The sequence below is a fragment of the Loxodonta africana genome, chromosome 5, assembly GCF_030014295.1.
Source record: "Loxodonta africana isolate mLoxAfr1 chromosome 5, mLoxAfr1.hap2, whole genome shotgun sequence".
NCBI classification, from domain to species: domain Eukaryota; kingdom Metazoa; phylum Chordata; class Mammalia; order Proboscidea; family Elephantidae; genus Loxodonta; species Loxodonta africana.
The window spans coordinates 9,585,196-9,609,314 of record NC_087346.1 but is presented as its reverse complement, the minus strand read 5'-3'; positions in this window follow the sequence as shown (position 1 = coordinate 9,609,314).

Below are 24,119 nucleotides of genomic sequence, written 5' to 3'. Positions count from 1 at the left end.
TGTACCCTTCTATTCTACTTTATGTAAATCTATATGTATTATTTTTCTGTTCTATCCCTTCACACCCATTGACAGAACAATTGTGTATAGTTCTGATTCATTTGCTAGACCAGCAAATAATATTAAAACATACACACATCCACATACAAATCGCCCAGATTAAGGATATTTTAATAAATCTCTTCATTTCTAACAGTCCAAATAAAAAGACATAAGTCATAGAAAGATGACTTCATATGTTTTTATAATTGTAAATATCTTTAGAAAAGAATTGACGATGTGAGATGTATGGTAAAGGACAAGCACTAATGTGAGAAATTTGAAATTTAGAACTGATATAAATGGTAGAACAAATAGAAGAAAAGGAAAGCACTGTTGATTGGGCATAAAAGAGAAAAATGAGAAGGTAATGAAGGCTGATCATTGATTACTCTGGCTCCTATGTGTTGCCTTCTGTAACGCATGTGCTGGTTATTTTATGCTTTTATGATTTTAATTTCATTTCTATGCAGTATTGGTGAAGCAGAGGATATATCAATAGCAATGAACTATTAGTATGCCTCTTTTGAATTATATTTTCTCGTCAAACCTTTTCTGAACAGGAACAAGTTGTGTGTTTTGAATATTCTAAAAGAAATTTTGAGATGCTACCAGGAAGCTGTTCTTGTGCAGAGTTTCAAAATAAAGAACAAAGTAGATTTTAATTTAATTAAATGAACATCTATTTCATGATGACAATTTATAAAATAAGTAACTAGCAAGTCTAAAAGCAACTGAAAGGCATTCTGACATCAGGCAGTATTCATAAAGATTTTATATATTTAGGAAAGAAGAAAATAAGTTGCTTATTAATTATTTTTTTTAATTATTAGAAAAAGATATAACCAATAAAGTAACATAAATATTTAATTATTTTTAATAAAGTATTAAAATAAAAGTATAAATCACTTTTGGAATGGAGTTGAGTGCACACCCTGACTATGGATCTCCCCTGGAGTAGTGATTGGTACTCACACCCCAGAGCAGGGCTCACTCAGTAGGGAGCTGAAAGTAAGGAACCGAGGACACTGTCTCTATGGTAGAAGAGAAACAGAATTTTGAGCAGTTTTGCAGTTGATGATCTCTACTGGCCACAAACAAAAGCAACACCTTTTAGTTTCTGGAATTTCACTACAAACCAAGGTATTTTTCTAATGGCCTTGGATACTGTACCTGGGCATTCTCCTATGCGAATGACTTTCAAATAGCTAGTACAGAAATAACTCACAATAGTACATTATGCAATGATTTGTAACGTATTTTTAGAAGTATAATACCAATACGAATTATTACCAAAAAAAAAAAAAATCTAAGATGAAATAGAGAAATTTAAGTACAGTTGAGTGAAACAGAAAAGAGAAGGAAAACTGATAAATGGAAATAAAAGAGAAAAAAGATTATAGAATAAAGGCCATATTTTAAGAAATTAAAAAAATAGAATACGATGATGATCAGAGAACTTTGAATTCTCACTATAAGTTGGGCACTCTATATAAGTAATACCTTGCTGTTGTTGTTAGGTGTGGTACAGTCGGCCCCCACTCATAGCGACTGTATGTACAACAGAGCAAAACGCTCTGGAGATCTTGTGCCATCACAATCGTTATCGTTCTGGAGCCCATTGTTGCAGCCACTGCGTCAGTTCATCTTGTTGAGGGTCTTCCTCTTTTTCACTGACCTTCTACTTCTCCAGGGACTGGCCCCATAAACATAGCATGTCCAAATTATGTGAGACAAAATTTTGCCCTCCTCACTTCAAAGGAGTGTTCTGGCTGTACTTCTTCCAAGATAGATTTGCTCGTTCTTCCGGAAGTCCGACACCATAATTAAAAGGCATCAATTCTTCTTCAATCTTCTTTATTTATTGTCCAGTTTTTACATGCATATGAGGAGATTGAAAATACCATGTCTTGAGTCAGGGACACTTAGTGCTCAAAGTGATGTCTTTGCTTTTTAACAATTTAAAGGTCCTTTGCAGTAGATCTGCCCTATGCAATATATCCTTTGATTTTTGACTGCTGCTCCCATGGGCGTTGATTGTGGATCCAAATAAAATGAAATCCTTGACAACTTCAATCTTTTCTTCATTTACAATGATGTTGCTTATTGGTCTACTTGTGAGGATTTTTGTTTTCTTTATGTCGAATTGCAATCCATACTGAAGGCTCTGATTTTTGAACTTCATCAGCAAGTGCTTCAAGTCCTCTTCGTTTTTATCAAACAAGGTTGCATCATCTACATATCACAGGTTGTTAATGAGTCTTCCTTCAAACTTGATGCGGCATTCTTCTTTATATAGTCCAGCTTCTCAAGTTATTGGCTCAGCATACAGATTGAATAAGTATGGTGAAAGGATACACCCCTAACACAAACTGATTTTAAACTACACAGTATCCTGTTGTTCTGTTCAAACAACTGCCTCTTGGTCTATGTACAGGTGTCTCATGAGCACAAATAAGTGTTCTGGAATTCCCATTCTTTGCAATCTTTTCCTCTAATAGTGATATTGGAGCAGAAAACAATGAGCAAAATATAATAGAAATTCAAAAAAATCTAAAAAAAATCAGAAAAAAATTGACCATATAAAAAAAAGTTTTAAAAAATCCAGTATTTAAATAATCAGCATCCCTGAACAATAGACTAGAACAAATATTCAAAGCCATAATTCAAGAAAATTTGCCAAAAATGGAAGAAGAAAGAAATTGAAAACAAACTTAATTCCTAGGAAAAATTGAAAATTATAAACCAAAGTAAGACATATCTATAAGTGGACTTCCAAGGTAAAGAGAGTCATTTTTAGGAATCCTGGAAAAATGACAAATCATTTATTAAAAAACAAACAAACAAAAAATCCATGCCATCCACAGATTTCTTCATATCAACATTTCAAAGAAAATTTGATCAGTTTCAAATTACTCAAATAGAATGAAAAATTGGACATCACTATTAATCTTACAAAAGTAAAAAAAAAGGATTATTTCAGAATAAAAGGACACTATGAACAGCTATATGTAATTAAAAAGCTAACTTAGATGAAATGTACAAGTTCCTAGAAAGACACCAACTTCTGAAATTGATTCAAGATGAAATAGAAAACCTGAATACAACTGTCACAATTAAAAATATTGAATTAGTCATTAAAACAAAAATTGACAAAGAAAAGCCCAGGCCCAAATGGGTTCATTGATAAATTTTACCAAAGAAAAATAATATCAATTCTTCACAAAAACTTCCATAAAAGAGGAAAAAAACACTTCTCAGCTCATTCTATGAAGCAGTATTACTCCGATTCCAAAAGCAGGAAGAGAAACACACAGGAAAAGAAAGTTACAGACAAGTAGCTCTTATGAAAAATTCTCAGCAAAGTATTAGCAAACAAAATACAGCAACATATATTTTTAAAGAAGTCTACCTCTATATCATTTGTATCTGTATAGATGTCTATGTTTATATCAGATCTACACCATTAACAAGTGGGTTTTATCCAAGGAATGCAAGGATGGTTTAACATCCAAAACTCAATGTAATTTACCATTGTAATTGATTAAACAACAAAAAGCACAGTAGATGCAGAAAAATTCAGCATGCTTTCCTAAACTAAAAAAAAAACTTGACTAACGAATAGGCTAAGAAATAAATTTTACAAGCCTCTATATAAGATCGATTTACAAAAATCGATTGTCTAAGCTATACACTACCAATGAACAATCTCAAAATAAAATTAAGACAATAATTCCATTTACAATAACGTCAACATAAACGACTGAGGAATGAGTTTAACAAAAGAAGTGCAAAGCTTATGTGTTGAAAACTACAAAAAAACTGTCAAATTAAAGATGACCAAAATAAACAGAAAAACATTATACATTTACAAATTGGAAGATTTATTATTGTTAGGTGTTGTCAAGTCAGTTCCTACTCATAGTGACCAGAAGTACACCAGAACGAAAAACTGCCCAGTCCTGCACAATTCTCACAATCGTTGTTATGCTTAAGCCCGCTGTTGCAGCCACTGTGTCAATCCATCTCATTGAGGGTCTTCCTCTTTTTTGCTGACCCTCTACTTTACCAAGTATGATGTCCTTCTCCAGGGACTGATCCCTCATGATAACATATCCAAAGTATGTGAGAGGATGTCTTGCCATCCTTGCTTCTAAGGAGCATTCTGGTTGTACTTCTTCCAAGATAGATTTGTTTGTTCTTTTTCCAGTCCATGGTATATTCAATATTTTTCACCAGCATCATAATTCAAAGGCATCAATTCTTCTTCGGTCTTCCTTACTCATCATCCAGTTTTAGCGTGCATGTGAGGCGATTGGAAACACCATGGCTCGGGTCAGGCACACCTTAGTTTTCAATGTGACATCTTTGCTTTTTAACACCTTAAAGGGGTGTTTTGCAGCAGATTTTCCTAATGCAATGGGCCTTTTGATTTCTAGACTGCCGCTTCCATGAGTGTTATTGATGTGGATCCAGATTTATTATTAAGATGGCAATGTATTTCCTAAACTTATCTACAGATTTAATGCAATAGCTGCCAAAAAAAAAAAAAAAAAATCCCAGCAGGCTTTTTTTTTCTTTCAGAAATTGGTAAGCTGGATCCTAAAATTCAGTGGAAATGCAAGGGACCCAGAACAGCCAAAACGGTATAGTAAAAGAAGAATAAATCAGGGTTACTCATATTTACTAATTTCAAAACTTATAACAGAGCTATAGTAATCAAGACACAATGGTACTGGCACAAAGATAGACATACCAACCAATGGAACAGACTTCAGAGTTCCCAGAAAAGCGACCCTAAAGTTAATGGCCAATTGACACTCCACAAGTTTACCAAGACAGTTTAATGGGGAAAATACTCTTTTCAAGAAATGGGGCTGTGACAAGTGCATATCCCAAGGCAAAAGAATAAAGCTGGACCCCACCCTTACACCATACACAAAAATTAACTCAAAATTAATCACCGACTTAAAGGTAAGAGCTAAAACTATAGAACTCTAAAAAGAAAGTACAGGCGAAATACTTGTGAGCCTGAGTTAAGCGTTAAGCACAGCAGCAAAACAAAAGTAGATAAATTGGACTACATCAAATTTTACAATGTTTGTATTGCAAATCATACCAGCAGTAAAGTGAAAAGGCTGGGTTTCTTTTTAGGGTAAAAAAAAAAAAAAAAGTTCTAAACTTAGATTGTGGCAATGGTTACCCAACTCTGTGAACATATGAAAAAAACATTGATTTATACATATTTTATTGGTGGATTTTATGGTATCTGAATAATATCGCAATAAAGATGTTCAAAAAAGAAAAAAGCAGCTATGGAAAATAATGCCAGCTTAATGTTTAGTGGGAGACCCTGGTGGCGTAATGATTACGTGTTACAGCTGCTAACTGAAAGGTCGGCAGTTCAAATCCCCCGGACAGTCCTGGGAAACCCTATGGGGCAGTTCTACTCTGGCCTACAGGGTAGCTATGAGTTGGAATCGACTCGACCGCAACGGGTTTGATTTGGTTTTTGGTTTAATGTTTAGTGACAAGAAGAGCAAAATAATCTAGTACTTGAAGACTCCATTTTTTTGAACTTGAAAGGGGCTCAGAAATCACTCTAGTTCTCTTCTTTTATAATGACGAAACTAAGGCCCAGAGGAATTAAATAGCTTGCACAGACTATTAAGACAACATACTGGTAAAGTTTATCTAACACCTTTGCTGTACAGATTAAAATGGGTAAAAAAACTTGCAATCTCTAAAGTGTATTAGGCTAACAGTATCAGTTGTCATCAAGTCAGTCCTGACTCAGGGCAACCTCCTGTGCGTCAGAGTAGAACTGTGCTCCACAGGGTTTTCAATGGCTGATTTTTTTTTTAAGTAGATTGCCAAGCTTTTTTTCAAGGTGTCTCTAGGTTGCCAGTTGAGCATGTTAGCTGTTTGCACTACACGTAGACCTCACTATTAGTATAATGCTACATTATTATTATTTATGACTGTATGAATGTGAATCTAACTTGTTTACTGTTCATGATTTTGGACTGAAAGACAGAATAAATTATTACATATGAGTTGATAACATTTAAATTTACACTCCTTTTTTTCCCCTACTGCTTGACTCCTACTTCCACTCACTTTTGCTAGTGTTTGGGGGGGCTTTTTTATAGTAATTTGGGGACAAATTATTATTTGATTATTTTAAACTGTAGTTTTAGAAGGAAATACAATCTCCTTGGGTTTAAGATAATGTAAAAATTAAAATCAATATAGACTATAATAGTCTGTGATTGGTTTTTGAAAGTTTTCATATGGATATGCCAGAGCAGTGAACTGAGTCTCTTTTCTTTAATGGATTTTCCCTTATATTATTTAAAGTACTCAAAGGAAATTAATCCTTGTTGTGAAGAACATTAAAGAAATGGATCAATTTTTTTCCTCAAAGGAGTTTTCAAATAACCCATACGACCTTTGCCTTTTTGATTGCTCAAAATCCTAAGATATCGTAGTGTGTCTCTTGGGCTTTTTTTTTTTTTTTTCTTCCTTCCCCTTCAATATTTATGTTAGGCTTTGCTTTTTGCCTGGGGCAAGAATCTAATAGAGGAGAAATGGTAACGTTTTAAAAGCACAAGAATCTAATCTACATTTTTTTTTTTTTTTCCCATTAAAAAACTACTCATGTTTTTTTCTTAAAGATTCATCTACTGAGGAAAGTTGGAGGACTGGAAATTACAAAAATAAACTCCTGTAAATATTTCAGGAGATGTTACTTTGCATTCAAATTTCTATGTTTTGGCCATAATAATCACTTTTTATTTTTTCAGTTCTGCTTTATTGAACTATGGAAATGTTTGTACATTCTTAGAGATATCAATCAACCCCTGCTCATATCACATTCTACCCGTACCCTGTACCCATTGCAGTTAAGTCAGTTCTGACTCATAGCAACCCTAAAGGACCGAGTAGAGCTGCTCCATGGGGTTTCCAAGGACTGCCTGGTGTGGTGGATTCAAACTGCCGACCGTTTGGTTAGCAGCCATATCTCTTAACCACTATGCCACCATTCTAGCACACTTAAAAAACATACATTGTTTATGAAATCACTTGTCCAGTCTATTTTTTCATATTAAGATAAAAATTTGTGTATGTGATAGAAACATGGCCAAATCCATATATCCTACTTCAGAAAGGGCATTAGGAATTCATTTCCAGACATGATATGCAATGACAATTGAAGAGGTAGTCTTGATTAAGTTTGGATTTTCAATATTATTATTGTTTTCCTACATATTTGGTGCTAAAGAGGGGAGTTTTGAGATAACCAAAAACAGTAAGTTAAGAAACAAAACAAACCTGCTAACATCAAGTGAGTTCCAACTCATGGTGACCTCATGTGTTAAAGAGAAGAATTTTTCCACAGGGTTTTCTTGGTTGTAATTGTTTTGGAAGCAGTTCACCTGGTCTTTCTTATGCAGAGCCAGCAGGTGGGTTCAAACCACCAACCTTTAGATGAATAGTCAAACAGAAACTCTTTCGACCACCCAGAGCCCTAAACACAGGCTATTAAAACAGTTTTTTGACAACAATTTTGAATGATTTTTTTTTTTTTTTCCATTAAGATACCTTTTAAAGAGAGTTAAAGCATTAGAATGATACAGCTGTTCTCTTGAAAAATTACTTCTGGAACATTATGTTTTCATACTTTTTCCTTAAAAAATAATTATTCCAAATCAGTTCATATGGAAATTGTGAAATTATGTTATCTTCATTTAAGATCCAATTATTAAGTGCCTTTTTTTTGTTGTTGTTTTAGGAATTATATAAAACTGCAGGATTGTCAATTAAAATGTCAGGCCAGATTTTAACTGTTACATTTCCTTCTTTCTTAGAAAAATACATGTAACAATTCATTCTTACTCTTTTAAAATCTATAAGATCTGTAGTGATGGTCACTCTCATTCTTGATACCGGAAATTTCTGTCTACTTGTATTTTCTTCAACCATTTGTCCAGAAAACCAAAAATCAAACCCGTTGCCATTGAGTCAATTCCGACTCATAGCGACCCTGTAGGATAGGGTAGAACCACCCCATTAAGTTTCCAAGGAGCGCTTGATGAACTCGAACTGCTCACCTTTTGGCTAGTGGCCAGAAGCTTATCAAAACAATTGATTGTGTCATTTTGGTCCTCTGAAAAGCACATGGGGTTGTCATGAGTTGGAAAGAACTCGACAACAACTGATGAAAACAACCAAACCAAACACAAATATATGATTTGTTGTTGTTGTTAGGTACTTTCATGGTGGTTCCCACTCATAGCAACCCTATATACAACAGAAGTCCTGTGCCACCATCAGAACAGTTGCTATGTTTGAGCCCGTTCTTGCAGCCACTGTGTCAGTCTATCTTGTCGAGAGTCTTCCTCTTTTTCGCTGATCCTCTACTTTACCAAGCATGATGTCCTTTGAAAGAGACTGGTGCCTCCTGATAACAAGTCTGAAATATGTAAGATGAAGCCTCACCATCCACACTTCCAAGGAACGCTCTGGCTGTGTGTCTTCCAAGATAGACTTGTTCATTCTTCTGGCAGTCCATGGCATATTCAATATTCTTTGCCAACACCATAATTCAAAGGCATCAATTCTGCAGTCTTTCTTATTCGTTGTTCAGCTTTCACAAGCATAGGAGGAGATTGAAAATACTATGGCTTGTCAGGTGCACCTTAGTCCTCAAAGTGACATATTTGCTTTCCAACATTTTAAAGAGTTCTTTTGCATCAGATTCACCCACTGCAATATATCATTTTATTTCTTTACTGCTGCTTCCATGGGTGCGGACTGTGGATCCAAGTAAAATGAAATCCTTGACAGCTTCAGTATTTTCTCTATTTATGAACACTCTGCTTAAGAGAATTTTGTTTTCTTTATGTTGAGGTAGAATCCATACTGAAGGCTCTAGTTTTTGATCTTCGTCAGTAAGTGCTTCAAGGCCTCTTCAGCAAGCCAGGATGTGTCATTGGCATATTGCAGGTTGTTAACAATTCTTTTCCAATCCTGATTTCACATTCTTCTTCGTATAGCTCAGCTTCTCAGATTAGTTGCCCAGCATATGACTGAGTAAGTATGGTGAAAGGATACAGCCCTGACACATACCTCTTCTGATTGAAAACCACACAGTGTATCCTTGTTCTGTTCGAACATTTGCCTCGTGGCCTAAGTACAAGTTCGTCATGAGCACAATTAAGTGTTCTGTAATTTCCATTCTTCACAATGTTATCCATAATTTGTTATGATCCACACAGTGGAATGTCTATGCATAGTCAATAAAACACAAGTAAACATCTTTCTGGTATTCTCTGCCTTCAGGCAAGATTCATCTCACTTCATGATATCCCTGTTTCCATGTCCTCTTCTGAATCCAGCTTGAATTTCTGTCAGTTCTCTGTCGACGTGCTGCTGCAACCCTTTTTAAATTATCTTCAGCAAAATTTTACTTGTGTGTGATATTAAGGATATTTTTGAATAGATTCCACATTTTGTCAAATGATCTTTCTTTGTAATGGGCACAAATATGGATCTCTTCCAGTTGGCTGTCCAGGTAGCTATCTTCCAAATTTCTTGGCATACACACATTAGCACTTCCAGGGTTGCAACCATTTTTTGAAACATCTCAATTTGTATTCTGTCAATTCCTGGATCCTTGTTTTTCACCAGTACCTTCAGTGCAGCTTGGAATTCTTCCTTCTGTACCATTGGTTCTTGATCATATACTACCTCCTGAAATGGTTGAACATCGAGCAATTGTTTTTGGTACAGTGACTCTGTGTATCCCTTCCACCTTCTTTTGATGCTTCCTGTGTCATTCAATATTTTCCCTGCAGAATCCTTCAATACTGCAACTCGAGGCTTGAGTTTTTTTCTTTGGTTCTTTCAGTTTGAGAAATGTTGAACATGTTCTTCCCGTTTGGTTTTCTAACTCCAGGTCTTTGCACATGTCATTATAATACTTTACTTTGTCTTCTCAAACCACCCTTTGAAATATTCTATTCAGCTATTTTGTTATGCAAGGCACTTTTTTTGTGGGAATGCTTGTGAAGGATGAAGAGGGATTGAATAAGAGCAGGCAGGGAGAGCTTCCAAAACAACAATGCAGCTGATACCTGTGAAAAAAGAAAGAAAAGGAAGATCCTCAGACCATGGCATAGTTCTGAGAATGTTTTGGCCAAGGTCTTGGGTTTGCCCTTCAGAGTTGCCTTGTGCAGTGTAGGAATGGGGTAGACCTTTGTCCTTGTTATGCCTTATCATTGGCTGCAAGCAGTCCTAGGCAGTCATTGCTGATGATTTCCAAAGTAAGGCTATGAGGCTGTTGGTCAATTTCACCAGAAGGGGATTTCACCAGAACACTCTTATGGTGTCCACAGTGTACAGTTTGCACTGAACAGGTACACTTAACCATGCAGGTGCCATGAGCAGCTATTCCATCTTCTGGAGCAGAAACTGACAAGTGTGAGGTTAGTATAGTATACTATAGCTCATTACTGCAATTGGTCTTGGGACCACAACTGGTACCCCTTGTCTTCTTCTTACTCTGCTTTAATCTCCCCTCACTCTTAGCTATAACCCTGACAGGTTGTCATGGCTTCTCTGATGATCTGACCTAGATTTCCTTCCTTAAAGGGTTTGAAACTTTGGCCGTCATTCTTCTTCTCAGGTTGGTTACTGTACATTTCCATTCACAGTTATAAATGGGCAAAGGAGAATGAAAGGAACCCTGGTAGATAACCTATGTTTCACACATATTTCGCCTTGCCTCTGTTGTGAAAACTGGTTCCACCTTCTTCTAACATGGTAACTCCTTTTCTCACCTGCTTTGGCCTTGAACTAAGGATTCCAAAGTGTTCTGCAGTAGCCGTAGCTTTTACTTCAATGAGATCCTTGCTGTGTTTCCTGGATAGAGTGTGCCCTCTTTGGGAACTCAAATCTGATATCTGTAAAGCTCAGAGTTGTGAAACAAGAAATAAAAAGTCACCAGTGGGTCATTGGCAGTGATGGCAAGGGGGGCCAGTCTTGCTTCCACTGCTTCTTCTCAAACTCAATCTTCCTATTAGGAACACAATACCATAAAGAGGGCTCTGGTTTAATGTACATACGGCATCATGATGGATGATACCATACCTTCTCAGGGTATTGCTTCTGCCTTGTTAATTCAGCTGTTGATTCATAGGCTACTCCAGAGCTCAACAAGGCCAGTTGCTTCTGGAGGGAGGATAAGTGATATGACCAGTGAAGTTCATACTTCCATCTCTATGAATTGAATCCTTTTTTGGATGCTATATTGTATGGAATTTTGTGTCTGTGGACACAGCATCTTGTTTGTTGGTGTTTATGTATTGAAAAGTCAAACCCAATCTCAGAAAAGTTACATTTTCCTATGAAGAAAAACCACTGACCCTGGAAGGGTTAGATGTTGTTGAGTTACCATCAGTTGGTTGGTTGGTCTCCTGGAGGGATAGAGCCATACCCCAACATTCAGTGCTTATCTCTGTCACTGACAGGTTATTGTTGTTGTTGTTAGAATAAAGGCCATTGTTATAGATTGAATTGTGTCCTTCAAAAATGTGTGTCAAATTGGCTAGGCCACGATTCCCAGTATTGTGTGATTGTCCATCATTTTGTCATCTGATGTGATTTTTCTGAATGTTGTAAATCCTGCCTCTGTGATGTTCATGAGGCAAGATTAGAGGCAGTTATGTTAATGAGGCAAGAGTCAATCTACAAGATTAAGTTGTGTCTTAATTCAATCTCTTTTGAGATATAAAAGAGAGAAGCGAGCAGAGAGATAGGGAAACCACATACGACCAAGAAAATAGTGCCAGGAATGGAGCTTGTTCTTCAGACCCGGGATCCCTGTGCTTAGAAGCTCCTAGTCCAGGGGAAGATTGATGACAAGAACCTTCCCCCAGAACCAACAGAGAAACAAAGCCTTCAACTGGAGCTGGCACCCTGAGTTCAAACTTTTAGCCTCCTAGACTATAACAGAATAAACTTCTGTTTGTTAAAGTCATCCACTTGTGGTATTTCTGTAATAGCAGTACTAAATAACTAAGACAGCCATATTTCAAGAAATTAAAAAAATATAGAATACGATAATGATCAGAAAATTTTGAATTCTCACTATAAGTTGGGCACTCTGTATGCTTAACGTGATTGTTGTTATTAGGTGTTGTTGAGTCAGTTCCAACTCATAGTAACCCTACGTACAACAGCACAAAACACTGCCTGGTCTTGCACCATTCTCAAAATCATTGCTATGTTCGACTGCATTGTTGCAGCCACTGTGTCAGTCCATCTTGTTGAGGGTCTTCCTCTTTTTTCACTGACTCTCTATTTTACCAAGTATGATGTCCTTCTCCAGGGTCTGGTCCCTCCTGATAACATGCCTAAAGAATGTAAGATGAAGCCTTGCCATTCTCCCTCCTAAGGAACATTCTGACTGTACTTAATCTAAGATAGATTTATTAGTTCTTCTATCAATCCATGGTATATTCAATATTCTTCACCAACACCATAATTCAAAGGGATCAATTTTTCTTTCATCTTATTCATTGTCCAAGTTTTACATACTGTAAAAATATGTGGTGGTGCCATCTTACTTCATTTAACTTATGAAGGGAAAGGAGAATCAATATCAATAGCCCAAGGCTGATTCCTATGAGACAGAGGTCAGGTATGCCTCCTCTCTCTGCCATCTTAACCATCTTTACACCGACCATCCATCCCATGGCACTCTCTACTTCTCTGCTGGTCCAATAATTTATTGCAATGGCCACACAGAACTCACAGACAATACTCACAACTATGGAGTTTATTAGGGAAATAACACGTTACAACTCAGGGTCAAGAATGCTCAGGACACAGTTCTTCCATCAGGACAGCAGCTTTTCTCAGCTGTGCCTGGAGGCACAGCTCTCTCTGGACCGTCAGCCTCTTCCCTGCTTGAGCAAGTGTTACAAAGCTCTTTTAGCTCCGCCAATAAGTGCCCAGAGGCATCCCGCTCCACCAGTAAGCCTTGCCCAGAAGGTGCTCAGCTCTAGCTCCACGGGTCAGCAAACCTAGCTCCATCAAGTGCCTGGAGGCACCCTACTCTACTAGCAAGACTCCTGCCCAAAGGCATTCAGTTTTCTCACTGTGTGCCTGGAAGCCCACTGCACATTCCCCTGCCAGTCTCTTCTGCTTCCTTTTCTCTGCTAACACTTTTCACCATCTTCAGTGTTACAGCTTTCTCACTCTCTCTTTCTCTGTCTCTGTCTCTCTCGGTCTCCTGATTCCTGGAGCTACTCAGCACAGGGATCCTGGATCCAAAGAACACACTCCATTCATGGCCCTTCCTCCTTGGTAATGGTGAGACCCTCTTCTTCTCTGGAATTGGCTGTCTTTCAAGCCTAGCAGGATGGCAAAATCGAGCAATCCCCTTAGTGGATCACAACTATCTTATTTGCACAATCCCACCCAATCACTTGAGTGGGAGTTTCAAGACCATGGTGAGAAAGGCCACACAAAAGGAATCCATCACACCACACATGCATATATGGTGATTGAAAATACCATGACTTAGGTCAGGCACACTTTGGCCCTCAAAGTGACATCTTTGCTTTTTAATACTTTGAAGAGGTTTTTTTGCTCAATGCCATACATCGTTTGATCTCTTAACTGATGCTTCCATGGGTGTTGATTGTGGATCCAAGTGAAATTAAACCCTTGACATTTTCCATTTTTTTCTCTATTTATCATGATATTGCTTATTGGTCCATTTGTGAGGACTCTTGTTTTCTTTATGACTCTTGTTTTCTTTATGTTGACATTTAATCAACATTGAAGACTGCAGTCTTTGATCTTTATCACTGACAAGTTGAGCCCCACTCAAACCCCACTTGAGCCTTCCATATTACTCAGTATAGGGACCAAAGCAATATTCCTAGGTTTGGAAATGCTACCTCCAAAACCCCAAAATGCTTCCCTGGCACTATACTTCCTTCTTTGTGTTGCACAACGTAAGATGTATTAATTTATGTTCTTTTCCTCTGCAGGGGAAAGCAGTCGGTAGACAGAATAAGTAAGGGGAATATATATTGTTCAGGTCATATGTAGCCTCCATCTTTGTCATAATAGAAAGTATATTCCTGTGTCTAATGTATCATTCTGTAGTGGCCAATAATACAGGATGGCTAAGGTTAGTGCATTATGTCATCTTGGTGGTTCAGTGTTTCTTGCATGGTGGATGCTTTTTTTGTGAGTATAAATGAGTGATACAAAAATCTTGACACTTTTTTCCCACCGCCAATGTCTATTCACATGCCTGTAGCCCAAGTCCTCTTGTCTTCAACCTTACCATTTTGTTCCTTCTAGGCCCCTGAACAGTTAGCCTGACTTCACTACCCTCCAGAAATCTATATATGCTTTTACCTCAAGAATATGTCCTTCCGCTTAAAGTGAATAGCCAGGTATGTCAGTTGCAGCTCTTTGCCTATTGGAAAGATTTTCCTTCTTCACTGTACTTCAGGACCATCCACAAGTATGGATGTAATAGTACCATTGTCTATTCCCAGCTTGTACTCCCATACTAAGCCAGCCCATCTATATTAACTTTAGTTTCCCTGTCCTTCAGCTGGTCATACGGGACACACACTCATAAGGCCAGAGATGTAAGCTGGGGGAGTGTTGTTGTTGTTGCAATTGTGGGGGAACCATAGACATAAAAAAGACATAGGAACTACCTATTCATGCTCTTTTAGGGAAAGACCCAGCAATCTACTTCCATAATGATTATAGCAAAGAAAACCCTATGGGGCAGTTCTACTCTGTTACAACAGTAGCTATGAATTGGAACAGACTCAACGGCACCCAGCAACAATAGCAACATTCATGCTCTTTAGCGGGTTGAATTAAGTACCCAAGAAGGTACGTTTGAGTATTAACCCACAGTACCTGTGAATGTGCCTTATTTGGAAACAGGTTCTTTGTACATATAATTAAAGTCTAGTGATTAAATCATGGTGACCTCATGTGATCCATAGGGTTTTCAGTGGCTGGTTTTTCAGAAGTGGACTGCCAGGACTTTCTCCCAAGGTGCCTATGGATGGACTTGAAACTTCAACCTTTTGGTTAACATCTGAGCATGTTAAGCATTTGCTCCACCCACACATGGGGTCTCCATGAGTTGGGATGTACTCAACGGCAACTTGTTTATACATGAAATCATCCTTAATTTAAAGTGGGCCTTAGGTCTAATGACTAGTGTCCTTACAAGAAGAGGAGAGGACACACACAGAGAAGAATGCCACGTGAAGATACAAGCAGGGACTAGAGTGATGCAGCTATAAGCCAAGGAATTCCAAGGATAACTATTTGCCACCTAAAGCTGGAAGAGGCAAGGAACAATTCTCCCCTAGAGTCTTCAGAGGGAGTTTTTCCCAGCTGATACCTTGATTTCAGACTTCTGGCCTTCAGAATTATGAAAGAGTACATTTATGTTGTTTTAAAATACCCAGTTTGTTGTAATTTGTTACGGCGTCCCTAGGAAACAAATGCTCCACATTCTGCCCTTTTGTCTTTCTTGATGGCAGAGGCACTTTTTTCACCTTACAATGGAATACTGCCTAGCCCAGTCACTGTCATAAATGAGTAGGTATTACAGAACATAGATCATACTGGGCAGTTCCAGATGCATGGTCACTTGATGTCCCATGGTCAATTCTCTAACAGTGATCAGGAATACGCAGGAGCTGCTTCTTAAAAGGTGTGTAATTTTCTGGTGTAGGTGACATGGCTTTTTCCAAGGGCGTGTATTATGATTTTACCACTGGGACCTGGTATCAACTCCAATTATATCTTCTGCCCATCACTGCCATCTTTAGCAACTTAGAGTCTGCTGTGTCGTATGGTACATTCTGCAGGGCTGTTTCCATTGTTGCCTGGGCATGCTAAGGATTTCTTTTCTACTCAAGGCTCTACTCAAGCCTTCTACATCACTCAGTATAGGGGCTAAAGCAATATTCTTAGGTCTGAAATATCCTACCTCCATAACCCCAACATTCTTCTCAGGTACTATGCTTTCTTCTTTGTGCTAGGTAATGTAAGATGCATCAATTTCTATGTTTTTCCTCTGCAGGGGAAATTCCATTCTACCCCTTATGACTCAACCCTAAAAACTTTATGCAAGTGGCAGGTTCTTTGATTATAGTCTCACAAGTCTGAAATCAATGTGTCAACTTGTCATTTGAAGGTTGGACTGGAGAAGTATCCATTTTCATGCTCACTCAAGTTGTTGCAAGAATTCATTTCCTTGTAGGACTGAAGACCCCAGCTTCATGCTAATTGTTGACTGGAAGCCACATTCAGCTCCTAAAGGTAAAATATGCTCCCCTAGAAGCAGTTTCTAGAGGTTACCTAAAGTTTCTTACCAAGCGGGCTTTCCTAACATGGCTGCTTATGTAAAGAGCCACCATGGCAAGTCTCTAAAGTGAGTTTGCTAACATAACAGAGGCTTACATATGTAACATAGTCACAGGATTAATATCCAATCATCTATTACACATTCTAGTAGTTAAAAACAAGGCATAGTTCCTTCTACACTCAAAGGGAGGGGAAACAAAGGCATGAACACTATGCCTTTGTGTTTTTAAGGTTTTCACCTTAAAAAAACATGTAAAGGATCAATGTGATGTTTTGAAAGACGTTCAGGTAATCCAGATATTTTTAAACTATATTATGACAAAGGGAAAGAAAGATAACATAGTCCTAGAGCAAAATTATAAATTAACATTGTTGTGAGTTCTAAGTGAACGAAAACACTTTGTGATCCTACTTTCTTATCTGAGTATAAAAGGGCACATTAAGCAAATCAGTAGTATACAACACGCTAAAGTCTTATTAACATTTTCCAGTCACTGTACTAATAGCAGTGTAGGAGATGCAGTTGGGGTCACAATTTTGTTGAGTGTGCCTATAGTATTCTCCAGGACTCACTGAGTTTCTGTAGGGGCCAAAGTGATATTTGAAATGTAAATATGAAAGAGATTACCATCTTGTTTCCTTTAATTCTTTAATGGTAACATTAATCTCTGCTATCTTGATAATAATCTCAGGATATTATATATATATATATATGTATATATATATGGGGGCCTGATGGCACACTGGTTAAGCATTTGGCTGCTAATAAAAAGGTCAGCAGTTCAAATCCACCAGTTGCCCCTTGGAATCCCTATGGGGCAGCTCTACTCTGTTGCTATGAATCATAATAGACTTGATGGCTATGGTTTATATATATATATATATATATATATGTACACATTTATATATACACAAAATCTTGGCCAGAAGGGTAATTGCAAAGGTTTCCTGGCCTTTATCCCCAAGTTAGCTTATCTTATAGTCAAGGAACCCAATGTAGTGGTTACGCTAACATATATCAGTCCCAATTACACATTCAGGGACTAAGGAAATAATAACCAGTAAGTGGGTCTGAAAATCCAGTGGGTTAACTTTAAGATGACCTTTAGTCAGGCCTTCGTTATTTCTTGACCCCCATAAGCCCTCATTCCAAAACCAAACTGATGATAACGCTTTGAGCCTCTGGATTTCAATGTCAGCTCATATCCTGTGTCCAATAGTTCTCAGAATGTTTGGGTATTCTTTTCCTCAGTATGGGGTCAGCTACAGGTAGACCCTGACTGTACCACATTTATGACCTTTTTTTTTATCTTATCATTCATAACATGTACTAATATAAAATTGCAGCATGCAATTTGCTGATGTTATCATTCTTAGATGTAATGTTTCCAGCTCCAAAAGACAAATATTGGATTTATAAAGACGCTAATAATAATATGCAATAATAGTAAAATTAAAAAAAATGAGGATTTGACTTATGTTAGAACTAACTTATGGTGGAGTAGTTGTCGTAATGGAACCCTGTTCTAAGTCAGGGACTACCTGCAAATTCCTATGGGGGAGGACCATATTACAACATATAATTACTGGGGTGTTGCAGCGTATTTCCTACTGTGAACCTCACAACAACTTCAGTCAGTGGGTTTTAGATAAGAAAGTTGACTCAGATTCAGAAACTGAGTGAAGGATGGCAAATTTTTAATCAAAGCAATTACTGTCCACATCCTGCTCCTTCAGTCTTGCTTGTGATTGTAAACATGAAGCAGCCCTATAATGGGTACCTGTCTATTTTGCCCCTGGAGACATAGCAGCATCTCTTCAATTCTCTGTGGGTTCAATCCCCTTGACTGCCCTCTGAAATTGCTGGCTATTGTGGTAATTGAAACCCTTTCTCTTCTTGTGTTTAAATACTGATACTTGGCCTCTGTTGCCTCAGGTCCTCTTCATTCCCACGGCTCTGAAGGAATCCAGCAGTACTATGCCCCTCTATCACCTCTGGTCTTTAGATAACACCACCACTGAACTTTGTCATGCTTGTGCCCCTCTCATCAGCACATTCCTGATGGCCTCAGTGAATTGTGTAGTTCCTGGGTCATCCTGTGGGACATAATAAATTCACTCCAGTGTGTCCATGTTCCTCAGCTTTTGTGTTCTTTCCTTTATTACCAGTCTAAGCGACAGAAGCATTGCCACATCACTCAGCATGCATCGTCATTTTCTTCAGGCTTCTAAGAGCCACCCTAGAAATGAGTATACCCTGCTCCTCAGAATTTTTGCTGTGGTGTTAAATTCTCTGACAGCAGAAAAAGCTCCAAAATGAACTTCTTTATTACTTAGGTTTTATGTCTTGGATCCCTTAAAATCAAGAACATTCAGATTCAATCTCAGGAATATACCATACCCATGGTTCCTGTTGGTGTCTGGTGTTTAATTCTTGAAACTCTTTCAAGGAATAATTTCTTTCTTCCCTTATCAGCATCAGCATGTCCGAGTTATTGGTGAGACAACCAAGAGGAGAATAAAGTCTCCTGAGAGAGAAACCGTTGTCTTCCCTCTTCCTCTGAAAGGGAAAATCATCTCCGAAAGTTCTGAGGTTTCCCAGACATCCAGCTAGATGTCCCCATCCTACAGTTCAGGGCCTCTGGTTTTCCAGGTCAGGGCCTAGACTTTAGAGTAACAGAAAATAATAAGGACTGCCTAAGCTGACGATTTTAATGTATCTGTTTCTCTACAAAGAAGCCCCAATGGCGCAGTGGTTAAATGCTCTGCTGCTAACCGAAAACTCGGTAGTTCTAACTCAAGAGCTCCTCCAAGAGAGAAAGATGTGACAGTCTGCTTCAGTAAAGATTTACAGACTTGTGGGGCAGTTCTGCTCTGTCCTATGGGGTCCCTATGAGTTGGAATTGACTCGATGACAACAAGTGCCCCTGCAACTTAACTAACAGATCACCAATTGTCTGTCCAGCTATTTCTGTTCTTTCACTTCTCAAGATGAAACCAAACCAAAGCTGTTGCCATCTAGTTAATTCCGACTCATAGCGACCCTATAAGAAAGAGTAGACCTGCCCCCTAGGGTTTCCAAGGAGTGGCTGGTGGATTTGAACTGCCGACCTTTTGGTTAGCAGCCGAGCTCTTAGCCACTGCACCACCAGGGCTCCGCATGAGATAAGGGGCCCCGTTATAAGCCGCAAAAACGACCATCCTCTGGTTCTCACAGTTAGCCTTTAGTATTATTAGTTTAGTGCACTCCATTTCTTATTATCTTTCTGGAAACCCACTGCCGTCAAGTCGATTCCGACTCAGCGACCCTATAAGACAGAGTAGAACTGCCCTATAGTTTCCAAGGGGTGCCTGGCGGATTGGAACTACCGACATCTTGGTTAGCAACAGTAGCACTTAATCACTGCGGCACCCTTCTGGAGGGTGTCAATTATGACTACTTTTCTTGGAAGCACTATTTCCTCTTTTATTTTACATTTCTGAATCACAGCCTCAACAAGAGCATTCCCTTCCACCAACATGTTTTCCCGCGTCAACAGCAGTGAAATCTCGAGCAATTGTGTCATCAGAATCGGAGACGGTCCATCCCACACACACTATTCTGTTTGAGGGCCTCCTTGCCAGGCAGAAAAAGAGAAAACCAGTTCCAAAATCTTTTCTTACCACCAGCCAGCTTTCTTGGAATACTCAGAGTATTTCCTGTGCCAGGTGGAATTAGATGTGCAAGCAATTTACTGGGGAAATGATTGTGAAGGATAAAGAGTGAGGGAGCAGGAATAGGCAGGGAAAGTCTTCAGACTGTAACACGGTCTAACACGTGTAAAAGCAGAGAAGGAAGAAAGGGATTGGGTGGGAAGACCCTCAGACAACCATAAAATTATAAGAAAGTTTTGGCTAGTCTAATGGGAAGCCATGAGCAAAGCTTCTGTTACATGAGTCTTTGCTGGGCAAGAAGGAGCCAACACTATATCCACCCTGTACTTAGATATTGGCTGAGAGCAGCCTGGGGCAAGTGTAGACTGATGAAAAAGCAGCAAAGGATTTCAAAGTGTGGAAACCAGTCAAGTTGGCTACCCGCAGAAAACCTCAGTGGCTCATCTCTAAGACCATCAGATTGAGCCTTTGAGAAAAATACAATTTGGTTTTGTTGATCTTCTTCACAGTTCGTTAATTTCTATCTTTATTGATTTTTAATTTTATCTTTTTTTTTTTTTTGTCTTTCTACTCATTTTGTATTTAATTTACTCCACTTTTTCTAATTTCTTGATCCTGGAACTCATATCATTGACTTTAGGTTATTTTCCAATGTAAACATTTTAAAATTAAGATTTTCTCCCAGCTGCTCCCTTAGCTTCATCCTACAAATTTTGGTATGTTCTAGTTTCATTGCCGTTTGCCTTAAAATATTTTCTAATTTCTCTTTTAATTGCATCTTTCACCCATGGACTATTTTTTTTTTTTTGAAAGTAGGAGTTTTAATTTTCACATATTTGGGGTTATCCTATTTATAATTCAATATAGTACATAAATTAATACAGAAGCTAAAAGGTGTAACATAGCATGTGAATCAAAAACAATATCTTCAAAGAGACATAGGCCTAAAACAAGGTAAAACTAAGATCTTAAAATCATAGACTATTACAAGTTTGACATTGTTTTCACTATATACTTATAGATGGAAAAATAAAAAATAAATCAAATAATTTTCCTTCTCAATATATTATGAATACCACCTTTAAAGGTGGTACATTATTTAAAATAACTTAAAGCATTTTACTGGCAGTGAGCTAGAATGATAATTTTTTTCTGACAATAACAGTGTGAAGTAAGAATTATCTTAGGGGAAAGATACGGTTTGGAATTATAATTTCTTGATATTCCATGAAAAATTTCACTGTCTTACTTTTCTATTTTCAAAACAGTTAGGCATTGACTTATTTTTTTGCTCCCAGAGGTGAAGGTATTTCTTCTTTAGAGCAGATTGTCTGATGTGTAATAGGTATTTTAATTTATCGTTGATTTTACTTACATTTATTATGCTGCTAATAATGGGTCGAACAATTTAAAAGATTCCACGCAACATATGTGCCATTCCTGTGAACTCTCAGGTTTACTGTTATAACATTTACAAACCTTATTTTTTTGCCCTTATAAGCTAACTTAGATTTTTGTCTGGGGACCTACAAAATAAATGTTAAGCACAGGTTTATGCAAATACACACGTTAGTTCCCAAGTTTAATGCTAAAATGATTTTTCAAGGGCAGAAAAAGACAAAAGTAAGGAAAATATAATAAAAAATTAATCAAGCATATAAAATTAAACATATTTACTTTGCTTCTGTTATTATTTCAGGGTTAACCTTATAATTGCCAGGTGTGTGTATACATATATATATATGACTAATTAGTATCACGTTAATAATTCAGAATATTTGATTTTATTGAATGTGTGTTCTGATATTAAATAGTCTATTCTTCAATACCAGAATTAACTTCTGTTTTATCTTTAAAAAATGATATTATACAATAATCGTTTTCTTGCAGTAATTCAGTACATCAAGCAAATATCAAACCTTGGGATTTTTTTTTTTTTTTCTTCACAGCAAAATTTTACACTGCAACTTGGTACAGGGGAAAATGTGCAGAAAATTATATTTACTTTCTCAGTTTAGCAGTTTTACAGAATAAAATTGATTTCCCTTGAAATAAATGAAGAAATCAATACAAAGAAAAAACTGAAATCTTAGCATTTTTTGCACTTCCATGTGCCTTTTGGAATTATGAGTATAAACAACTGTGTAATGATTCTAATGAAATTTTTTCAAATTTTTGGTACCCAAAGGGAAACTATATTTATTCCCTTATAATATTTTATTTTTTTTTAATATATATGGAAGTTTTTTTTTTTTTTTTTCCTGATACTTGGATGTTTTATAACAGGGGAACTCCAAACAAGAGAAAAAGAAGAATGATATTTGACTACATTGGAGGCATATTTTAGATAAACAGAAGTGAAATTCCTCAGAGGTTGACACTGCCTCCTCCTAAAGAACTTAAATTCCAGTTTTATAAAGAATGAACGTTATGGCTCCCGAACGAATATAAGTAGTAGTCAACTGGCTTTTCCATCATACTGAAGTGGAAGGCTACAACCAAACAAAAATCTGTTCCCTTCGAGTTGATTCTGACTCATAAACGCCCTACAGGACAGAGCAGAACTGCCCCATAGGGCTTCCAAGGAGTGGCTGGTGGATTCAAACTGCCCATCCTTTGGTTAGCAGCTGTAGCCAGGCTTGAACCACTGCACCGCCAGGGCTCCAATGGAAGGCTAAAGCCTCAGACATTGCCTATGGAAATATGGGAAATATCATTATCTATGTTAATAAAGACATCAGCATCTATTGTCAAAGATAGTAGAGTACAAAACAGGCTTCAGTTAGGAATGAAAGTAGATTATCAAGACAAAGCATGATTTATTCTACAAATTGCATGATGGAAATCTCTTTTATTTGAGCTAAAAATGAACCTAAAATTCTTGGCAGTTAACCTGGCAGAGAACCAGTTTTGCATAAAAAGCAGCATTCTTTTGACATTTGAATGAAAATTATCCCCTCAATTCATGACTTTTTCCACATGTGAGAGTAATAGATATATCTTTTATAATATGCTAATATTATGTATAATCTGCTAATATTTAGTTTCCTACATAATTAAATCTGGCAACGGATTATTCTACATCTAAAAAGAATTGTTCTATTTCTGATTGAATGGTTGAAAAATACTGAAATCGAATTATATTTAGAAATATAATCACTAAAACTAGTACTTAAAATTTTGGAAAAGTTTCTTTCTTTAAAAAAACGTTATTTATCCTAAATTATATTTTATTTCTTCAACTATATTCTATAGTTTATTTTTCCAACAACTCTTACATTTGGGACAAACTAGTCACTGCTTGAGTTAAGAATGCTGATGAATAGTCTCAACTGCACTGCCAGTTAGTAAGTCGTTTCTTGCTGAAGTGGACAACGTAGGGCTTGAAGTCTCGTCTTTTGCATGATACATTATCATAAGGTCATGTTCACCTTCTTCAAAGATTGATGATACTCCTCTGAAAGACACTAGTGGAGTGCAGTTTAGTTTTATGGCCAAACATTCTGATGTGACTTTTGCCTAATCAAACAGAGTTGCATAGAGAAGGGAATTAGAAATGACATACCAGGAGGACATATCAAATTTGTGACCTTAAGCAGTCACTCTGAAGCAACTTAAATCATATTTCATGTAGAGAAGCTATATGTAAAGTTGGTAAGCTCTCCAAAAATCATAAATGTATCAAGACTGTAATATTTTGATCTATGTTATGCAATTAAGCTTAGCAAGAACTACCTTTCCATTTTCACGATAAAATAAATCAAATAAGCGGTTCATAGAAGTGCTGCTTGGTTGGTGTCCTGGTACTAGTTTATTTGAATCTTTGTTAATCTTAGAGAGTTCTTTTAGTTGAAAATGTACCTTCTTTAATCATGGACTACTCAGCATCCCCCTTAGTTATTTCTATAATTTTAACTGTTGAAGGAGTTCATCTGGAAAAAATAAACATCACTTTTAATAATCATGATAAAAATTCTATTATGTAGAGGACATTA